We start from the raw sequence: 8252 nt of genomic DNA, 5'->3' as shown, positions 1-8252 counted from the left end.
ACATCACAGGTGAACAATTAAAGAGCAATGCACTGTGACAAAACCCTTTCAGCCAAAGGCCAAGAAGCAGATGACATTTTCACGTGAGAGGGATTGAAACAATTCATTAAAATTAAAATCCCTGCTATGGGCTGAACACCAGATTACTGGGAAAACTAATGACACATCCCAGTGTCTCTCACTCAGCCTGCACACAAAGGCCAAAACAGAGGACAGATAGATAGATACACACATACATGCATATAAATAGACTATATAAATTGGTGACAATACAAGTAGACTGTGACATTTAATGCTTGACTTTGTGTCAAAATCTGTGATACCTTAAGGTCCTTTGGCAAGAGTGTGGACCGAGAGAGAGCCTGCAGCAAGAGCATGCTGACGACAACGTGTCAATTTCTCCGAAAATAGCATCTTCGCTCTTACCTCCAGTCCTCCGATGAGTTCACACTGCTGTTTACCCCTCTTCTTCTTCAACTTCTGTGCAACATCAGGACAGCAGCTTCAGGCCTGCAAAAACAACAAGCATGTTGTTCCTGACCAGAAAGAGTCACTTACTGTGAGACATGTAATGCTGCAGAACTTCCTTGAGGGGTGTGTGCATGGAGGTCAGAGGAGTATGATATGACTTGCTGAAGAGGATATTAGTGTGTCAGTTTGTGCATTGTGTTGGTAGAATACAAAAGCTTGGTTTGAGGCCTTTTTTGTGTTGGTTGCTATAAAGCAACAGTATAAAAATGCACTAAAATGTAAAAAATATCTGCAGATGTGAATTCAAACAAAATAGTTCAAACAAAAGAAGATATTTGACATTGGACCCCATTGACTTTCATTAAAAATAGTGTTATATAGTATAGGTATATAGTTATATAGTAGGGTCCAAGATTTTTTTGTTTGTGTGTGTGTGTGTGTGTGTGTGTGTGTGTGTTCCACGGAAGCAAGAAAGTAATAAAAGTTTGGAACAACGTTAGGGTGAGTAAATTATGGCAGAATTTTCCTATTTGGAAGAACTTTACAAGTTTCTTCCTGATCTTGTCCTAACTGTCCAACAGTTTTGTTTTTACCAAATCCCTAATGTTTGTTCCATTTTCTGATCCTCCATTTAAATAGGTTTAATGTCTATTAAGAATATGAATAATTTATGTCCTCGAGGGAAAGAGTGCCTTTAATTCTCTGTCTGCAAACTCACTTTAAAAATGTAATCGTTCTCACTTCTCTCAGACTAGAGACTTCACACACCCTGTAGGCCTGTTTCTTTTTTGAGAGCTCATTGATGGTCTAATTAAATTTGTCAATTTCCCTTGCAGTCTCACTCATGACCATCCTATGATTCTGTTTCTGTCCTGTAAAGACCTCTCGAAAACATTCTGCGTTGACTGAACTAGTTGCGGCTACGAGACTGCAGAATCATCATGCGTTTCTCTAACTTGCTGTTTATTGGTATTGTGACATTAGGAACATCTGAATTCTGCTCCGCAGGACCTCTACACGCACAGTGCAAAGTCGAGTGGTAAAGTATAGTAATTTATGTGTCTTTTTTTATTTAAAAAAAAAAAAAAATGATTAAAGAATACAAAATCTTTAGCGTTAGATTTGCATATAAACAGTTATATAGTTGAAATGACTAATATAAATGTATTTGTTTATATTATAATGATAGAATGTTTATATAATTTGTATAAATAAACAATTATAAGGTTTCAATTAGATAACCTTTTTTTAAAAAGTTATCAATTAGTTTTAAACTTGAATCTTGAATTTTTTAACAGTTTTGTTTGTTTCCAATTGCTTAGATCAAGTTTTACTTTATATTAACATGTTTTATAGAAGTCATTTTTAATCAGTCAATTTTTTTTTATCTATTCTGTATATTTTTTTATATTTTGTTATAATATTTATACATTGTTTAATGTATTTAAAAGTTCTCCCTGATTATTATTTCACTTTATTAACTTTAATTAGTGTGTAATGTTGCTGTTTAAGATAAAACATTTGCACAAAAGATTAGCATGACGGCGCATGCTAGTCGATTAGCTACTTGAATCAACTCCGCAACTACATAAATTTATCCACTAACCATTCAGAAACGTCCAGTTGCATTCTAAAAGTTGTAACTTCTTCCTGAGTCTCTCCATCAGTGTCCGAATCCGGTTTGAACAATGCGTGAGATTCTCCAGCTTTGTTGTTGTTGAGCAACCGAAGCGCGAACTGTTAAAACTCCGCCCTCTTCTGGAAAGCGGACCGAAAACAGCAGCTCATTTGCATTTAAAGGGACACACACAAAAACGGCGCGTTTTTGTTCATACCCAAATAGGGGCAAATTTGACAAGATATAATAAATGATCTGTGGGGTATTTTGAGCTGAAACTTCACAGACACATTCTGGAGACACCAGAGACTTATATTACATCTTGTGAAAAGGGGCATAATAGGTCCCCTTGAATATATAATTATTCTTATTATGAATGATATTTAAATGACATTTTATTTGGGGGGGAAAGTACAATTATGTAGTTATATACAAAAAAGTTATTCAAATTAGATGTGGAGTTGGGAAGAAAAGCAATTTGAGTGTTTAATGTTTGTGTACTATACATTTAAAGGGTTAGTTCACCCAAAAATGAAAATTCTGTCATTTATTACTCACCCTCATGCCAAAAAAAAAAAAAAAAATAATAATAATAATAATATTGACTTATTTAGTGATGGCCGATTTCAAAACACTGCTTCAGGAAGCTTCGGAGCGTTATGAATCAGCGTGTCGAATCCGCAGTTCGGAGCGCCAAAGTCACGTGATTTCAGCAGTTTGGCGGTTTGACACGCGATCCGAATCATGATTCGACACGCTGATTCATAACGCTCCGAATCTTCCGGAAGCATTGTTTTGAAATCGGCCATCACTAAATAAGTCGTTTTTTTTTTTTTTTTTTTTTTTTCAAAAATATTCTCATCGCTTTATATTACTATTGAACCACTGTACTCACATGAACTGATTTAAATATGTTTTTAGTACCTTTATGGATCTTGAGAGAGGAAATGTTATGGCTCCCTATGTAACGTTAGGCCTCACGGAGCCATCGGATTTAAACAAAAATATCTCAATTTGTGTTCCGAAGATCAACGAAGGTCTTACGGGTGTAAAACGGCACGAGGGTGAGTAATTAATGACAGAATTTTCGTTTTTGGGTGAACTAACCCTTTAAATTTAGTGGGCAGTGTAATAGCTTCGGTTTCCACTAGGTGGCAGCATTTGTATAGAGTTTTAGCTATGAAGGCGATGCGTGTGTGTGAAAACGTGTTTGGCTCTTCCCAGGTATTTCAGTCTCCCTTGCAGGAGTGTGTATGAAGCTCTGGTCACACAGATTAAAAAGTGGAGGACAGTCTCGACCTGTGCCATGGGAGGAGAGAAGTGTCTCTACAAGGTGTGTGTTTAGATGTAAGGAGTGTCAGTGTGTATATGTATCTGTATAAATCACGTGAATAATTTGCTCCTTCTATCTTATGAAGTTGCAGTCTGCATCTGTGCACTTCATATCAGCCAAACACACAACGCCAGTCAAAAGATATGTTGATGACATCAACTTCAGACTCGTCTCCTATGGATTCTTTACACATTGCCATGTATCTGTAAGTGTTTATACAGACATGGAACTAAATTCGACTTGTAGGAATATCATGTTTGACCAACCAAATAACCTGTTTTAACTTGTTCTCCAGGCCATGTCAGTGTCAGAGACCTGGTATGCTGTCACAGATCATGGCACCAACTATTGTAACCTCTACAACTTAATGGAAGGTAGGTCAAAATACAATATATATATAACGCGTCACTTAATTAAACAGCATTAATGGATAGACAAAAGCAGCTTCTGATGTTTATTGTCTGTGTGCAGGCAGTGGTCTTACTGAAGCTCCAGGATATAAAGAAATCACCAGTGACTTCCTGTGCACTCAACGCTCATCTGCTAACTGTACCGTCTACTAGCACTGAAACATGTTCATACTTTTTTTTATATCGAAATTGGACTTTTGTGGCTTTTACACTCTAAAAAATAAAGGTTCAATGGTTTTTTATACAGAACACTGGGGTTCTTGACTCAATTTTAAAGAACCCCTATGCCAAAAAGGAGAAATTAAAACAAAATTCATTAAAACTAAATCCATAAAATTATCCCATTATGGGAACCCCTAAAGATTATATATGAAGCGCTGACAGAACCCTTTAAGGTTCCGAACCGCTCTATATAGAACCATGTCTTAAGAGTGTAGTCATGATTTTTAGGTTTGAGGCCATCTGTAATCTCCCTTCAATTTACAAAATAAACTTTAAACCAACATACATATTTAAAAATTACAGTCTCTTGCTGGGAATATGGACTAAAACTATTAATGGCTTGTGGCAAGGGTGTACCGATAAAATGTCAGTAAGATTTTTTTTTTTTTTTTTTTGGAAAGAAATTAATACTTTAATTTAGCAAGGATGCATTAAATTGATCAAAAGTTAAAGTAAAGTTACAAAAAAAAAACATAATTTGATATTAGAATATTACATAATATTATATATTACTAGAATGATTTATGAAGGATCATGTGTCACTGAAGACACTGAAGACTTGAGTAATGATGCTGAAAATTCAGCCTTGCATCACAGGAATAAATTACATTTTGAAATATATTAAAGCTGCTGTCCGTAACTTTTTTGTGTTCAAAATTTATAAAAATTATATAATGAGCTAGTACATCATGAATCCATTTTGCAAACCGTGTTTTTGTCTTATCCAGAATCACTACGGTACACCTATAATAAGTGTTTATATTCGGACTATTTTAGACTGGTTCGGGTCGTACCACTGGAGTACCTGCGTGACTCTTCATAGACATAAACAGAGAGAAGTAGATCCGGCTAAAATGTTCTTCCGCAAGACGGACGCAGTTCTGTTTATCAACCGCTAGAGCGCCAAAAGTTATGGACAGCAGCGTTAAATTGCAATAATATTTCACTGTTTTCATTGTATTTTGATTAAATAAATGCAGCCTTGGTGAGCGTAAGAGACTTCTTTCAAAAACATAAAAAAAACTTACCAATCCCAGACTGTATACAAACATTGTCCAATCAAATGCTCTGTTTTAGGAGAACGTCTCATCCTCTAGCAATAGCAAAAGCTTTAATATCACATTACAACTTCTTGTTTCATTAGGAAATACAGAAAAGGAAACTGCACTCATCAGGCATTTCTTAGGGTCAAATAATGAAGCAAAGAACTAGCTCATAAATTAGAGTTATAGTTCTAAAGTTGTTGCTATTGTATGACTCCTCTATTTGTTTCTCCTCATTCAGTATGGATGAGGGTGACATTTCATATGCTGTCCTTAGCACTGTGTTTGGAGACAAATATAGCAGTTCTCAATGGTGTTAGGCTCAGTGTTCTGCACAGACATTGTTCTCTCTAAGGGCAGCAATATGCTACGGTGGGTGCAGCCATCCATCATGCATGTCTTGCAGTCATCACCGGAGTCCTTCTGGCTGATGGCTTCAGTCTCACTGCTGCAATAGCGTTCTGTCACCAGTAGAGGGAACTGTTTGCTAGTGCGTGTTTTGTAGTACAGTATAGTTTTATAAAACATAATATTATACATTTTTTGTTTACATTTATTATTTTATATTTCCCTTTTTTTAATACTCTATAATTTTTGGTTATTCCTTTTTATTAGTAATAAAAATGTTGCGACATCCCTCATACATACTGGAGGTCAAATATGTAACTCAAATATTCAGTATTGGGAGTGACCAAAGGTAAAATACGAGGTTAAACTACCAGTGCGGCAGTGATGAGAGCTCATGGAAGAAATTGGACAGTCTCTTGAATGAATGACTGAAATGGTCCGTCTCAGGTGTGAGAAGTTTAAGTAGCAGAAAGAAGAAAGGTACTCCATTACAGCCCAGAATATTGCAGAGATTTTTCACATTTACTGAACCATTACTGTAGACTGAGAGACACAGTATTAAATAATGTCATACTGGAAACCCACTCAAGCCTTTTATAAAATTGCAGAATCTGTTGATCTGTGCCAGGAGGAGTAGACAAAGCTATGCCTGTAAACAAGTGAAATAAAAGTAGGGATAATATAGCAGATTTTGTGATGCGTTTTAGCTCAAATTAACGTTTCATTGAAGCTCAAGTTTATTTAGCCTAATTAATATTTCTGCTTGCTGTCTGTTTCTCTTTTCGTACTGTAATTTCCACACTGGGAGCGTTTTGAATCTCTCTCAGAACAGAGTTAGTTGAATTTAACCAGGCCAGCCCTCAAGATTACGAAATATATCATTGATGAAAGGGTGCACAATCCTTTCAAAACCAATTAAAGAGGCCTTAGCCCGCAGGGGTGGTGAGCGAAGGGCTGACAGGAGACCACAGAGGAACTCAGAGAGGTAATCAGTGCCTTGCTTTTGAACAATATTGAAAAGCACAACAATATCGCACAATAAATCACGTTGAGTGGTGCAGGTTCTCAAGGACAAACAGGTCGTCTCCTTAAATACACCTTGCGACATGCTCACCTTTCTGTCTGCTGTCAGATTGTTTACTTATTTACAGAATGTGTCAATAGCATCGCTAGTTATTAAATCATGGATTTCAGAATCAGTAGCGAAGTTATTTTACTGGTTAAATACCACGGTAGGACTAAAGCGTTAGATTTTACCTGACTACTAAGTAGCTAATAAAATCGCGCGCGTGAATATTTTCTGTCGACCTAGCCATGCTAACAAATTTTTTTTGTGTCGCTATGTTATCATTAAGTTATGAACTGAATGATATCTGAACGTTCAAAAAAATGTAATGTTTTTAAAACGTATAACGTTATCCCCCCTTAATTATGCAGTTGTTAAGGTAAGATTAAATTTTATCATTTTGCAAACATTTTGGAAACGTTACATTTGAGTTTTATAATCTGAAACAAGCAGTAACATTTAAAAAATGTTAAATGAATGTCCACCTAAAACATTTCAGAGAAAAAGTTGTAGTCTTTGTGTTAATGTTTTGAGAATATCAAAGACCAGATAACTCTGAACAAACATTATGTTAGCATTAGCTACTTGAAGAACGTTTGTTCATAATTTTGAGAGAACCTTGCCAGAACATTAGTCAGAAAGTTTTGCGATTCAGTGTGAATCATTCGAACTGCAGTTAAAGAATTATTCCAACCAAAACACTAACAGCACATGCACGCGCAGTGAACCATATAATATTTGTTAAAAAATATGAAGTTGCTTAATCAGAGCTAATTTTTTTGAGTAGTTTGTCCAACACTGCATATTTATTGAAAACATTTATTCATATTATGTGTATAACCTTACAATTTTACTTAGTAAATTTACTTCTGTGTTCCCAGTTTATGCCTTCGTGGCAATGTGGCAGGGGTCCAAGCACTGAACCTTGTGGCACCCCCATGGTGAGAGTAACAGGCTGAAGTGAGTGAATCTTTCCAGCTGACTAGTTATGACCTGATACCCATGTAAGACTCCAAGACATTGCAGTTGCAGCTGAGGCACACCTATAAGTTTTGTTTTCGGTGCTGGACATGTTCTTTCATGTGACTTGCATCACCCCACTTTTTTACCACACCACTTTTGCCCTCCAATTTAGCCTTTGGCTACTCACACTTTATAATATCATCATCTAAACATCTCTCCTGCACAAACAGACCTGCAGATGTCATTATACTATCAGCACAGATTAAATTCTACTAGCCTCATGGAGCGGCATGCATATCCAGAGGGCACATAGGGAGAGAGCGCTACCTGACAGCATTAGGCCTGTCACCAGTACCTCTCTGACATCTCTTCCCCCTCACTAGGCCCGTCATCACCGATCTTGTCCCCTTCTCACAGGAGAAAATCCAACGTGTTCTCTGATAGGGATGTGCGAACTCTGAATGGAGACCATTAATCTGTTGCTTTACTTGATTTTTTAGTTTGTCATATAACAAATGCTGACCATTCACCATTGTTCTTGCTCATGTGATATTGCTGCAATTATTTTTTTATTGTATAATATGTTATTTTATTTTATTGTGCAGTTTGTATTTGTTTGTTTACTTTTTATTTATTTTTCATTATATAGACTGTATCATATGGAAACCCATTTTCGTCATATAAGAAAACACGTGCTTCGGTAAATCATAATTATGACATAAAAAGTCATAGTTATGAGATAAAAGTGAAAATTTTGAGATACTAAGTCATATTCATG

General features: G+C 36.1%; 1 long non-coding RNA gene across 2 annotated transcripts; it reads left to right on the top strand.

The window, feature by feature from the left end:
* Positions 1–1357: 1357 nt before the first annotated feature.
* LOC127506124 (uncharacterized) lies at positions 1358–4485 on the top strand. Of its 2 annotated transcripts, XR_007927924.1 has the most exons (5): positions 1358–1510; positions 3314–3422; positions 3508–3627; positions 3718–3796; positions 3894–4485. It is a non-coding gene; the product is annotated as an uncharacterized LOC127506124 (long non-coding RNA). The 2 variants fall into 2 exon arrangements; XR_007927923.1 differs by lacking the exon at positions 1358–1510 and having other exon boundaries at positions 3251–3422.
* The last annotated feature ends 3767 nt before the right edge of the window (positions 4486–8252 follow it).

This window comes from Ctenopharyngodon idella, chromosome 23 (assembly GCF_019924925.1).
Source record: "Ctenopharyngodon idella isolate HZGC_01 chromosome 23, HZGC01, whole genome shotgun sequence".
Classification (NCBI taxonomy): Eukaryota; Metazoa; Chordata; class Actinopteri; order Cypriniformes; family Xenocyprididae; genus Ctenopharyngodon; species Ctenopharyngodon idella.
Note: the sequence above shows the minus strand (reverse complement) of the source record. Positions and strands in the feature narration are given on the sequence as shown.